Raw genomic sequence first — 14,019 nt, 5'->3', positions numbered from 1 at the left:
AGAAATTTATTGTCTCACATTTCTGGAGGCTAAGAGTCCAAGATCAAGGTGTCAGTGGGATTGGTTCCTTCTAAGGTTAGTGGGAAAAATCTGCTCCACGTCTCTCCTCTAGCTTCTGGTAGGTAGCCCTGACTTTGTCTCCAAATCTGTCCCCCCGTGACTTCCACTCATCGATGCTAGCTCTGTGAATATAAGCCACGGGATAAACTGCGTGGCCTTTCTTATAGGACAATCGTTCAATATTTGAAAAGAATTATCACATTGTTACCCACGTCTTCTCTTCAGGGAAACTTTCATTCTTTGCAGAAAGGAAAAGTTTTCGGGACTCTATGATTCTGTTCTCTCTCCCATAGATGGAGTCCAGTTTGTCATCTCTCCTCTGAGCAAATCCCTCCATAGGTGTTCTGGTTAGTGAGGTGGAAGTTTCCTTTAACAGGACACTCACTGCCTTTCTGTGAATGTCGGCTAAGAGAAGATCCATCTGCCTCTTTTGCCAGATGCCATTACCCAGTTGGTCATCTAAAATACTCAGGCTTAACACGTCCCAGTTTGTACAATTTAATTAGTTGAATATAGATTCAGGACTTTCCTCTCTCCCTGTAATTTGTTTAACACCTCTTTTTGCTTGTATGAAGGGTTTATTACTCAACACATGTCACTATCCTTATCCTCACATTTTTAATGTTTTTGTGAGAAAAGCACCAGTATCAGTAATAAATCCTTCTAATTTCCTTAGCATATTTTAGATTAAAGCCTCATTTAATTTTTCATAATTTGGGCACTGTGTGAGGCACCTGTGTTTTCTTTTTCCCTTTCATGTATCTTTTGCTCAGGTAGCCGCCCAGCACATCAACCAGAATCTCCGACTGCATTTGGCTGGTGTCAGAAGGGGCATCACTGTGTTAGTTACAGCAAAGCTTTCGGCACGTACCAAGCATCTTGAAAACAACTCTACCACATCTTTGGAAATTCCAAACACATTAGGGTGCGAAACATCCTTTCCTCAGAAACAGGAAAAGGAAGCAAGGAGACATTCACTAAAGTCAGAAGACATAATGATGACTGTCCAAAATCAGTATGGAGAGGCATCTCATAGAGGCGGCTCTTCCTTGCTTGGTGACACTCCTTGTTTAGCTACTAGATAGAAAAACTCGAAGACATCTCATTAAACATTTCATTTTACCCCAGGAGACTCTGTCTCATCGTGAGCTAGTGAACAAGTACTTGTGTTGTCGTGAAATTCTTGCCCGCTCCTCAGGAAACCAAGGGCTGCTTCTGGAAAAGATTCTGCTGTGAGGTGATTTTAGGGAAATATAAAGCAAAACAGATTATCAGCACCTAACCTGAGGGTCATTGAAAGGCATCTGGTCCTCTGATGTCCTTGGGCTTGATCTAATCGATAATATTCATTTGTTTGTTCATTTATTTGATAAAGCTCAATCTCCCTAGCAGCCTGAGGAAAATGCAAGGTAACCAAGTGTCTCTGAGGCTAAGAGTGGATTCCCCTTTTCCCCATTTAGGTCTAGTTCAATTTGCTCTGTTTTACACTGACATCTGGTGGTCATGAAAGATCAACCAAAGGCCCTTGCAGGGAAGAATTCTATCAAAGCAAGGGTGTGGTCATGTTGTGTTCAGCTCGTGCCCATAAATATTCCACAAGATTATTTATTTTCATTTTCTGTTGTACATAAATCAGAGTGGCTGTCTGAATTTGACCCCACTTATGAAAGTCTTTAAAAATACTTTAAGTATTTTGACCAAGCTCTACCACTTTGAAAATTGTATCTCAAAGAAACATGCAGACAGATTTACGTATAAGCATTTTCCTCAAAGTGTAACTTATAATAGTAAATTTGGAACTAACCCAAAAGTTCAAAAATAAAGATTGTTAAAATTAGAGCATTCCATTACTCATACTTTAGAGGAAGATTTACTGACATGGGGAAATATTTATGATATATTATGAAGTGAACAAAATCAATTAAAAAACAAGTAAAACTTGATAACCCTGGTTTTAGTTTTCTATTTATTTCTTCCTTCCAAAAGCATGGACATGGAATATTTTTGGAGGCAGAAAGAAAAAAACAACATCATAGATATCTCATATATGGTTACCACAAGGTAGAGTATCGGTACCAACTTTTTTCAAAGTAACAATCCTTGAAGATATCTCTCATGAAAATTTGGCAAGGAAACACGCTCCTATAGAATACTGCATGAACAATTACTTCTCTGTGCCTGATAATCCAGGAAGCTTGAGCATGCGGCTGCCACTTCATTTGCTAATAGGTCTTGTGGCTGAGACAAAAAAACATGTTATTTCTTGCATGACCCTGAAGACTCATTAATTTGTTCTAAGATTTATACTTTGCTTCCAAGGGTTGTTGGTGGGGGTGTGGAAGAAGATGCAATTTAAATTATTGTGAAATTATTGTGCAGTAACCAGAGTACTGTTTTATAATTAGACACAGTCCATTTCTTAAAGTGTTTTTAAGACAGAGCTTTGAGCTTTTCTTTGTACTCTGAACAGGTATAAATAGGCTGATTTGCTTGCTTAGCCCATAAAGGAAAGATTAAAGGGGTCTCGCAGTTTTTCTTAAATGGAGCTTGGAGCCACTGCCCCGGGGGTCCGGGGAGCAGCTGTGTAGCTAACCAAACCTACCTAGGTCTTCCTCTTGTGGGGTTGTACATTTCACACCTGTTTGTTTAATAAGTTTGGACACGATTTCCACATACATGGTTAACATGTCACTTTTGTCTCCCCTGAGGGTACCAGGTGGCAAGTCCAAGAAGAGGAAAATCATTTTCAGAGCTCCCTGCTGGCTCAATCAACACTTCTCAGTTCTCCTAATGAGATGGTTAACCTCTTTTTCCATTTAGCCATTTGGTCAACAAAACTTTGACGGCTATTACAGGAGTATTTTATGATTTTCACACTTACAGGTATTAACACCATTGCCATTAGACTGACAAACAGGAATAACAGAAATGCAATTAATCCTCCAGCTCTAGCTGGAAATATACCTCCTTATGGGTCTTTCATTGCATAAATTCTGATGAATTCCTGGTTGGGGCAGAGCCAATGATGGTGCTTAGTCATTTTCAGAGAAATAGAAATGCAATCTACTGGTGTACATTAACCTGTGTATGCTTTTTAAATAAATGTGCAAAGATAAATTGACTTAATCATTCATCTCACTATTATTTTACCAGACTTTCAAAATGAATGTGCACAGCAGACTATGGTTAAATGTATAGTAAAAAAATTTAGAGTTGGGGTATGCGGTGGTGAAGAACAAGTAAAAATTTTTAGTTATTGAGTAGTTCTGCCTCATGTGCTGGTCATGTTTTAGGAGCTCAATAAATACTCATTGGCTGTTTTACGTATTGGTGCTGTTTTCTTTTATCTAAGTAGAACATTCTCAAAATAACATTCACTGGAAGATATGATTCAATGCATAAATATTCACTTTACACATAGCCTTTTGGGAATGTAACACAAAGTCAGGTTCTGTTGTCATAAAGATCTTTAAGATGTGGATGGCGTATATCTGCGCCAGAGTTACAAAGAATCAAGGACAGAAGAATTTTCAAAGTTAGATCTTGAAATCTCCTGTGTTTTGACTTCAAATAAAATTTTAACCTTTAAGAAATTGTTCCAACTATCCTTTCTGCTTAAAGTACTTGGCTACTTCCGAGGTTTATAATTCATCAAAATTTTGGGGAACTTGTTTCCTTCCTTTTTCTGATCAAGAAAACTATGCAGAGGGTGCCTGGGTGGCTCAGTCGTTAAATGTCTGCCTTCGGCTCAGGTCATGATCCCAGGGTCCTGGGATCGAGTCACACATCAGGCTCCCTGGACCAGGGAAGCCTGCTTCTCCCTCTCCCACTCCCCCTGCTTGTGTTCCCTCTCTCGCTGTGTCTCTCTCTGTCAAATAAATAAATAAAATCTTTAAAAATTAAAGAAAACTATGCAGAAAAAAAATGATCATTCACTTAGGTGTGTTGAGCCTAAATTTTTGGCCTAGAATTTCAGATATTAGAAGTCCACAATTTAGAAGTAAAAAGCAAAATACATTTAAGTGGGTCTATTCCCAGGCTTTATAAATTGAGGAATAAAGTGAGAAAAAAATATATAGACTCAGAAGATATGTTAATATAATAGATCCAATTTATCGAGTCCCTACTATAGTTTGTTTTTCTCATTGCACAGTTGGTTATGCATATAAATACCATCTAAAGCAGTCCCTTACCCTAACTTCTTAGCACTCTAGTTAACAGTGCCACCAATGGAATCTTCTGTAATGATGGAGAAGTCCTGTATCTGAGCTGTCCAACATGGTAGCCACATATGACTATGGAGGCCTTGAAAGGTGGCCGCTGTGACTGAGGAACTGAATTTTTAGTTTTATTTAATTTTAATCAATTTCAACTTAGATAGCCCACATGTGGCTAGTGGTTACTGAAGCTGATAGCACGACCCTAGTCCATTAACTGGTTTTTGTTATTTTCATAGTACGTAGCATGAACTGCAGTTATCTTTCTAATTTATTTGTTTCCTTGTTAATTGTCTATCTTCTCTTCTCTAGGTTGTAAGCTCCCTGAGATTTTCTATCTTCTCAGCTGTCTCTTTATTACCTAGAACAAAGCTTGGCATATAGTAAGAACTCAAATTATTTATTGAAAATATACAATGTTATTGTTATGCAATGGTATTGTTATGCATGCTCTACAGAGGATCAGGAGCAAAGAGAGAACATATTTGTAGAAGTTGGCAGGGATTTGAATCCTAGACTGTCTGATTCAAGCTCAGAATCCTTCCTCTCTACCAATTGGCCACAACTGCATTCATGGCCTGGCTTCAGGCCCCTGACAGCTGAGCCCCAAGGATGGAAATTATTTGGGTTGGATTAACACCAAAAGCTAAGTAGTCCCTGTTCTGCTTTGGTTGCTGATATTCTCACCAGGAATCTTTCAGCCCTTTGGGTTAAGGCACTGTCCCAGAAATTTAAATGTACGTATATTACCATTGATGGAAAATATTCTAACCTAGAATTTCCCAGACTGCTCATACTAGTTAAGGATTCTGTTGCCCTTTGAGATGCTATGAATTGCTCTGCTAGGGGAGGAAATGGCTCTGGAAATGTGTTTTTCCTGAAATGTATTTACAATGTATATGTAAGATATAAATAAAATACATTTTCTGGCCATTCTTATTATTTTGAGATAATCTGCTCAGGAAAAAAAAATGGGTCAAAGTCCTAAGAAGCTACATGTAGGAACCTCTGAGGTTGGCCTGCACGCTGATGCACGCTAAGGACTTACAAATAAATCTTCATGGTACTGTAGACCATCAATTTACGATTGCTTGCCTGTGTTGTCTGATGCGGTAAACTTACAACACATTTGTAATGTTATCGTGTTTATTTTTTGTTAAACACTCATACTATACAAACGTATTTTTTTGTGTGTATCTGTGAGAGAAGCTTTAAACAAAGAACATTCAAACTGATTTAAATTAACAAGCTAAATCTTTCAGAGAGAAACTAAACAATTGGAGCCTCTGCTTTCTTTTAAAAAAATTTTTATGTATGTATTTATTATTGAAGTGTAGTTGACATACAATGTTACATTAGTTTTGGGTGTGCAGCATAGTGATTCAAGAATTCTATACACCACTCAGTACTCACCATGGTTAAGTGTAGTCACCATACATAATTACAATGTCATTGACCGTATTCTCTATGCTGTACTTTTCATCTCCATGACTTATTTATTTTATAATTGGAAGTCTCTTAATCACCTTCACCTATTTCATTCATCCTCCCACACACCTCCCCTCTGGCAACCACCAGTTTGTTCTCTATATTTAAGAGTCTGTTTTGGGACACCTGGGTGGCTAAGTTGGTTAAGCATCTGCCTTCAGCTCGGGTCATGATCTCAGGGTCCTGGGATCGAGCCCCACATCAGGATCCCTGCTCAGTGGGGAGTCTGTTTTTCCCTGTCCTCCCTGATTGTGCTCTCTCTCTAACTCTCTCTCTCAAACAAATAAATAAAATCTTAAAAAAAGAGTCTGTTTTTTTTCTTTGTTCGTCTGTTTCTTAGGTTCCACATATGCGTGAAATCATATGATATTTGTCTTTCTCTGGTTATTTTACTCAGCATTATACTCTCTAGATCCATCCGTGTTGTTGCAAATGGCAAGATTTCATTCCTTTTTATGGCTGAGGAATATCCCATTGTATATATATATATATATATTTAAAAAAATGAGAATGTGCTTTACAAGATGAAATGAAGACTTTTTCAACGGCCAAATGCGGGACCAACTGAACATCGGGAAGCCTCAGTTTTATGTTCTTATCTTTGCTACAATATTTTGATTTCCGTAGGATGTTCTCGTGAAAACAAAATAGAGTTAAGGCTAGGTCTGATACATGCTCAGACAGGGCAAGGGCACTTCTAATATTAAATAATATATAACTGCCACAAAATACTGTTTGCATTAAAAAAATAACAAAACTATAAAATTAATGTTTTAACTTGATATATATTGTCTTTTTGTTAACAGAATCAACATTACTTAATATATTTATTATATTTAATATGTTAAATAGTTAATATAAGTTTAATATAAATATAAAATAAATAATTTGATATATTTTAATGTTTTTTTGGTTTGTTATAAAGAAATGCATATGAACTAATCTTACTCATTTCTTAAGGTTTCAAGTAAAGAATATCTTTGACCATTTTTGCCATCCTTTTAATCCTAGTGTGCATTCCATCTTACAAGCTCCTTTTGGTGTTTTGTCAGTACATTAACAGTTTTAAAGTGTTTGATAAGAAACTTTGCTTTAGCCCTGTAATGTCCAGTAATTCAGCAACCCACATCACTATTGCTGCTAGCTTTCTCTTATCAGGAAGCATGACTCTGCAAACCAGGATGAGTCTGTTGGCTGAGAATGAGAGGAAATTAACTAGCGAGCACTGATTACAGGGGACAGGCCTTGGTGGCATTTTGCAAGGGGTCCTAGGGTGACAAGTGGGCACATATGGACACCTGAGGGAAGGCTACAGAGAGAAGTCGGATCTGGCCTCTGTCCTCATCACCCTTGTGAAGTAGCAAGGAGCACATCCAGGCTTGGGGTCATGGGGTGCTAAAGTGGAATATATTACACAAGGTCCTCAGGAGTGTCTTTACAGGTGGGGGCTGGCCGTCAGTCATAATTCTTAGAGTGTGTGATGGGTGAAGCAAGAAAAACCAAATTCAATAAGGTCAAAGGTTGGGATGCCTGGGTGGCTCAGTCAGTTAAGTGTCCAACGTGGTTTGGGCTCAGGTCATGATCTCAGGGTCCTGGAATCGAGCCCCATGCCGGGCACTGCATTCAGGGAGGAGTCTGTTTGAGATTCTCTCCCTCTCCTTCTCCCTCCCCCGCTGCTGCTCTCTCTCTCAAATAAATAAATAAATAAAATCTTTTTAAAAAGGTCGAAGGTAAGACCCCAAAATTGGAGAGAGCCAAAAGTGTGAGGCAATTCAATGTAATGAGAGCAAGGTTAGAAATAAAATAGCTTGAAGCTAGTTGGATAAGTGCATAGGCTTGGGGTGTCGTATTTTAACTTGAAATTAAGATACAGAAGATGGTAGTATTGGAATTTGAACCAACCCCAGGATTTAAATTCTTTCTCCTCTTCTCACTGTAGGGTTCAAATTCTTTCTCTTTTTCCCCACTAAAGGAATCTCACTGAGGCTTACTTTCCTTTTGTATATAATGCTGATAATAGTAGTCTTTATCGCGCAGGACAATGGTGAGGATTAAATGATTATAAAGCCATAAATCATGGGCGCTTGGGTGGCTCCCTCAGTTAAGTGTCTGCCTTTGGCTCAGGTCATGGTCCCAGGGTCCTGGGAGTCCTGGGATCAAGTCCAGCACTCTGCTTGCTGTTTACTCTGCTTGCTGTTTCCCCTGTTTGTGCTCTCTCTCTCTGTCAAAGAAATAAATAAAATCTTAAAAAAAAAAATAAAGCCACAAATCATTTAGACCCACATCTGTGTAGGTGGTTCTCCGTAAATGTGGGCTATTATTACTAAATAAGGAAAGTCCCAGGTTGTGACCATGAACAGAGCTGGAAGAAGGTAGGATAGTACAGTAGCACCCATGTGTTTTGACATCAGGTTTTGGACAAGTTACTCAACCCCTCTCTTCATTACTAAAACAGAGATAATACTTACCTCCTTGGTTTGCTGTGTAAGTGAAGGTCAATGATACCTGTAAAGACTTAGCACACTGCTGCCTAGAGCATCCCTAAATGAGGGCCTATGGCCTGATTTCATTGGCTATTAGCTATAGCATGGGTAGGCTTAAAGATAAAGGATTAAGTCAACACTTCACAACTGTGGCACAGACCAACACTTGTCAACACAAGTGTTGTGTTGAAAGTCTGTGGCTTGGAACAACTTGATTTTCAAAGCACTTCCTGACAATAAGCCAGTGCCATACAAATGTATCGGATACTTAAGACCACTAAGAATACAATAGCCTCTCGTTATTGGACCTGTATTCCTACTGCTTTACCTTGATGCAGTCTTCACATTCATTTGGGCCTCATAAAAATAATAATAGCACCATATTATCAGGGTCACACTTAGAGAGGCCTTCCAGAAGTGTTAATAGTTTATTTCAAGTTCCACAAAAAGGCTGATTTTTATAAAAAAAAAAAAATGACTGGTGGAGACATGGTCTCTTCCTTTTGATGAGTGCTATTTTTCATTTCTATTTATTTTTGGAAGTTCATGACTTAAAAGGACTGAATTAGTTGGAAAGAAATCATATGCAAAAGTGATGAACAGTTTGCTGGAGACTAAATTAAGGGAAAAGAGATGTTATGTCAGACATTAAACTTTAGAACTTTTGCCTCTGTGGAAGATGCATAGGCCTCTACCTTCACGTATGTAAGAAAATAGAAAATTATAAAGGGGGTGCTATTGTTATACCAACTCCTGGTTGAGGAAATTCAGTTGATCCTTTGAATGTTTTCAAATATCCAGCTTGCATATCTTTTCTGTTTTTTGATTGTGTATCTAAATCATTGGCTTAAATACTGTCAGTGTCATGACAGCCTTAGAAATAAATTATTGATTTCTTGTTCATGTGTCATAGTTTAATGGTTTAGAATTGACTTCTTTAAGGACTTAAAAATTCATTTTTAATAAAATATCTTTTTCCAAAAAAAACCTCGTAAACAATGTAAATGAAAGTCCTTTTGGAGGCTTTGTAATGTGTCAACCCGACTACGTGGAACTACATTTCCCAGAATTTGCTTTCCTTTATGTCTCTTTTCAGGGGCACAAGGCAAAGTACTTGTGTGGATGCAGAGGACCGAAGAAAGCGGCAGCTGTCTTGTAGCATACAATGCTGATGCTGATCTCAGGACTCCTCCTTGGTGGGGGCAATAGGTGGGCTTGAACTGTCCCACCGCCCCCCACATCCTCAGATGGCTTCCCAGGGTCCTGGGCTACTATATGTGCTTAAACTTGTGACAAAGGGCTCTGGTTTCCGTAGGACACCTTTGCACAAAGGTCAGATGCAAAAGGGTGTCAGTCAGTCCAGGATTCCAGCCTGTTCTTGCTCTTCCCCACCTCACATCCATCTTCTATTCCAACTGCCAGGTTAAAGTCTCATAACAAATCTGTGTTTTGTGTGTGTGTGTAGCATTTACTTATATATGGAGAACATATATTTTTATATAATTATATATGAAGAATATATATATTTTTTCCTAGTAAATCTGTTACTGTGTTTGAACCCTCATTGGGACAGTCCTCCTTGACCCACCTGGACCCTTCTCAACAGATACCCACCCTTACTAATGTGCCACGATCTAGATTTTTTTCTGTGCACATAACTAAACATCACAGAGTACACACATAACATGTATCTCACTGTGCCAGGTGCTTCCATATAATTTGGAAAAAACAATGGAGGCTCAGCCGCCTCTCTTCAAGTGTCCTTTCATTGACATCAAGCTGTGCTTATAATTTCTCTGTTTTGTTTGCTGAGCTGACAGTGATGTTTCTCTTTTTGTTAGCAGTTAGTCTAACTAAGGTTTTCTCTTAGTAACTTAGTTAAAATTTCTCTTCCATTGTTTATTCAGTAACTTTTGTAGCTACAAAACCGGAGGTCATCTGGATTCATAATGAGCACTCAAAACTCTCATGCGTCTGTCAGCCTTCTCTTTTCACTCAGTGATTTATAGTACTCCTGTTCACCTTCGAGTTTTGCATTTCCCAGTCCACATTTTTGGGTCCAAGGTGAACATTCCTAATTTTAGACCAGGAAAAAGCAGTCATTCTTATGTTTCTCACTTTCTTTGATTTATATTGCTTCCAATTCAGTCAGCCTCAGTGAAGGTCCATGGTTTGGGGGCAAAATAAAATTACATTATTGAAAATCTAAATTATGTAAGGCATGGTAGGTAGTATTGTGGGGAAACATAAGAAATTATAAAAAATAATCTCTCTTTTCTAGTTTACAATCTAGTTGGGAAGATAGACATACATATGCAAACACTTAACTCATAACAAAAGACTTAAATTCCACCTCAAAAAATTGATGAGATGCCATAAGATAGTATATAATGAATTGCCACATTAAAGCAGAGATTTGGAGAAGTTGTCTTCAAGTGGTGTTGGGCTGGGGGCTGGCAAAGTGGGGTGAGACAGAATAAGGTGAGAAGCTTCTCTCAAGCTCTTCAGCTGAAGGCTCTTCCCCAGCCTAACCAAGAGGCACTGGTTGAAAGAGAAGTACATCAAATATTTTTTCCCTTTTTCTATTACTAATTTTTTAGGAAACCAAATTTCTCCTTTTGAATTATGTCTCACCGCTGCTCCATACCCCTCCATAGCCTCCTCCTGCCTCCTGGGTCTTTTCTCAATTGTTGAAACCCCAAAGAGTACAAGTTTTGAAATCACCTTTATTTATATTCGGCAATAGGATATTAATCTACTTGCTTTCTTCTAATTGTGTTTTCTTCTTCATGATTATTTTTAAGCTTACTATTTATGCCAAAATATGGGTATGTATAAAATATGTATTTTTATGCAAAAATACGTATATATAAATTTTGATTTAATTATTTCTGAAGGGTGGACATGAGAATATTTTTATAAGTCCCTAGGTGACTTATGTGCAGGCCGGACTGAGAACCAGTGTCCTAAGCATGCCTGGAGAAAGTTGGACCTGACTATACTTGGCTGTTTACATACCTCTTACCTTATTTCCCCAATTAAATTGTAACCTTGTCAAGGGAGAGATCCAAGTCTTGTTCATCTTTGTCATTAATGTCTGTACTTAGGGAAAAGGGAGTTACTTGATTAACTCAGGACTACCATCTATTACCCATGATTCCAAAATCTCAAAGCTCTGAAAATAGAAAAAATTTTTTTAGCTCATTTGGGAACAAAATCTGATCTCAACTAAGATATAGACTATTTATCTGGCTTTATATGGATATATGTTTGTCTCACTGCAGGGTGTTAATGTGTTTGATTATGGGATGTTGCCCCAGACTTTTCTGGGGGTGTTACATATTTTAACACACACACACACACACACACACACACACACACACACACGCTGGGTCTCCCCCCCCCAAAAAAAATTCTGAATTCTGAAATACATCTGACCCCAGGGTTTCAGAGAAGATGTTGTAGAGCAGTATTTATTGATGTTTTATCTGGGGATTTGAGAAAGCTAAGATCTGCGGAGATAGGGTAAAATTTAGAATTTAGGCCAGTGCTTCTCAGAACTGATAGACTCCCCTGTGCATCTTTTAAAATCTAGTCATGCTCTGGTCCCACCTCCAGAGATTCTGATTCAATTGATCTGGGGTTGGGCCTGGGCATCAGATCTCTTGTAAACTTTCCAGGTTATTCTGTTGTGTAGCCAGAGTTGAGAACCAGTGATAGAGCAGTAATGCTCAGTCAGGCACTTGCACACCCCTTCCCTTAATCTGAGGTACTTTTCAAATGGCATACAGTTCTTTGGAGATATGCATCTACCTCTTCACCCTGCTAACATGAGCCATTGTCACGCACAGGAGTGTGTTGAAATCCTCAGTTGTATCTGTCTGGGAAACATGTGAAAACCACTGACCGAGATATCAAAATAGGGGTAGAGACGTTCCAGATACTGAGGCTGGCTTGGGTAAAGGGGCAAGGATGGGAAAAACAGAAAGGACAGAATAAAAAATAGTTTGGATTCACTGAAGGATAAAGCTGGAGGATTCTTTTGGTCTTTAATATTAGGACTTTGTACGCTTATTATATTGCCATTAGAATACTTAGATACCTTAAACTGGCCCTTGCCATATTAAATATTTTCATTCATCTGCTTTCTAGCAGTAAATGGAGTCCCATTTTCAGGGTTCCTGTGGCGAGGCTTTCTGTTTCCATGGTGGTCTCACTGCAAGGGTCTCCGTTACCAGGTGCGGGACCAAGATGAAATGCTGGGAGAATTCAGCACAGATGAGGGAAATTATGCCCTGGAGTGGGTGGGGGAAGGGTCTGTGTTGTGATATAAGTGTGCTGAATGCCAAGGAACACAAGAAGCTATCACACACAAGGCTCTCCGTGGCATGCTGGCTGCTTTCTACCTTTGCCACTTTGAGCTTCATGGGTGGAACGTCATTCCTGTGAGCTATATTGGACACCCACCCTGTTTTAATTCACAGTGGCATGTCAGAGTCATAAATCATAAGCTTTAAAAACCAGCCTCAATCATGACAAATGAATTGAGTTATGTAATGTACTTAGGAATACAGTCAAGCTGTGTACATACCTTCTGATGGTGTGCAAAAAAAAAGAAGAAGAAGAAGAAAACGTGCAAGGAAGATGTTTCCTCCTTTTTTGGAATCTTCAAACAGTGAATGAATGCTTATCAAAGCGAATAAAAGGGCGGGGTTCAGAGTAAATGTTCAAACATGTTCATGGTTGTCATTGTTCCTGGTGTTGCTGTTGCCAGTTATGGAGGAGTTGAGGAGGTGGGTGGCCTGGGCTGCAGCACTTGATGTCTTGGAGATTTGACAAAGTGCACTTCTCAAGTGGGATGACACCCTCCCCACAGCGGTCACATTTCTTTGCTCCAGTTGGCCATTTCATCCCCATCAATTTTCAAACTGAGACCAGCTACATGATCAGGCCTTGCTTAGGCAGGGATGCTTGTGTATTTAAAAACTTGAGGAGTTTGGTGTTGGTGATTTGAGAAGAATGGATCTGTAAGAGGCACCTCGGTTTGGAGGAAAAGGTCCAGGATCAGGAGTTAAAGAAACACGTTGTTTGGATTCTGCTGCAGACTAGAGCTGAAGGCATGAGCAGGTGGCTTTAGAGCCGGGGCCATTTCCTTATGGTAAATGGAAAAATCCAATAGACGACTGCTATCATCCTAACCATCTCTCAGGCTATTCGATTGTGAGTTCGAAGAAAGCCAAGACTGAACTTATATGGGAGACTTTGAGGGTTTGCTACCCAAAGGCCTACACTGGGGGTTGGCAAGCTGTGGCTTAAAGTACACATTCAGATTGCCCCCTGTTTTTGTATGAACTGAGAGCTAAGAAAGTTTTATTTTTCTTATGGCTTCAAATGATTATATTTTACATGGTTATATAAGCACCTACATTATATCCTCAACTTTTGCCTCTTGGTTGCAAGGCCTAAAATATTAGTATCTGGCCCAGTACATTTTTTTCTAACTCCTGCATTATTCACACCCTACATAAGAAGTTAAAATAGAAATCCTTGTGATGACCGTTAGGTCCAAAGAGAGGTTCCACTCCACCCACCCCTCTCTTCAGGATGGATGACTATCTTCTATTCTCCAATGAGTTAAATTAATTGTTCTTTTTGTTTTTTTTTATTAGTGCTTTAAAAAGCATTACACTGTTGTTTTATCAGAGAAGGGCAATCATTTTTATATGTAGCTATCAACCATTCTAAGTCATACGCTTTCTGGTTGACTCTAG

Source organism: Callorhinus ursinus, unplaced genomic scaffold, assembly GCF_003265705.2.
Source record: "Callorhinus ursinus isolate GAN/ISIS: 27379988/994484 unplaced genomic scaffold, GSC_fseal_2.0 scaffold4, whole genome shotgun sequence".
Taxonomy (NCBI): domain Eukaryota; kingdom Metazoa; phylum Chordata; class Mammalia; order Carnivora; family Otariidae; genus Callorhinus; species Callorhinus ursinus.
The sequence above is the reverse complement of the archived record's forward strand: the minus strand, read 5'-3'. Positions refer to the sequence as shown.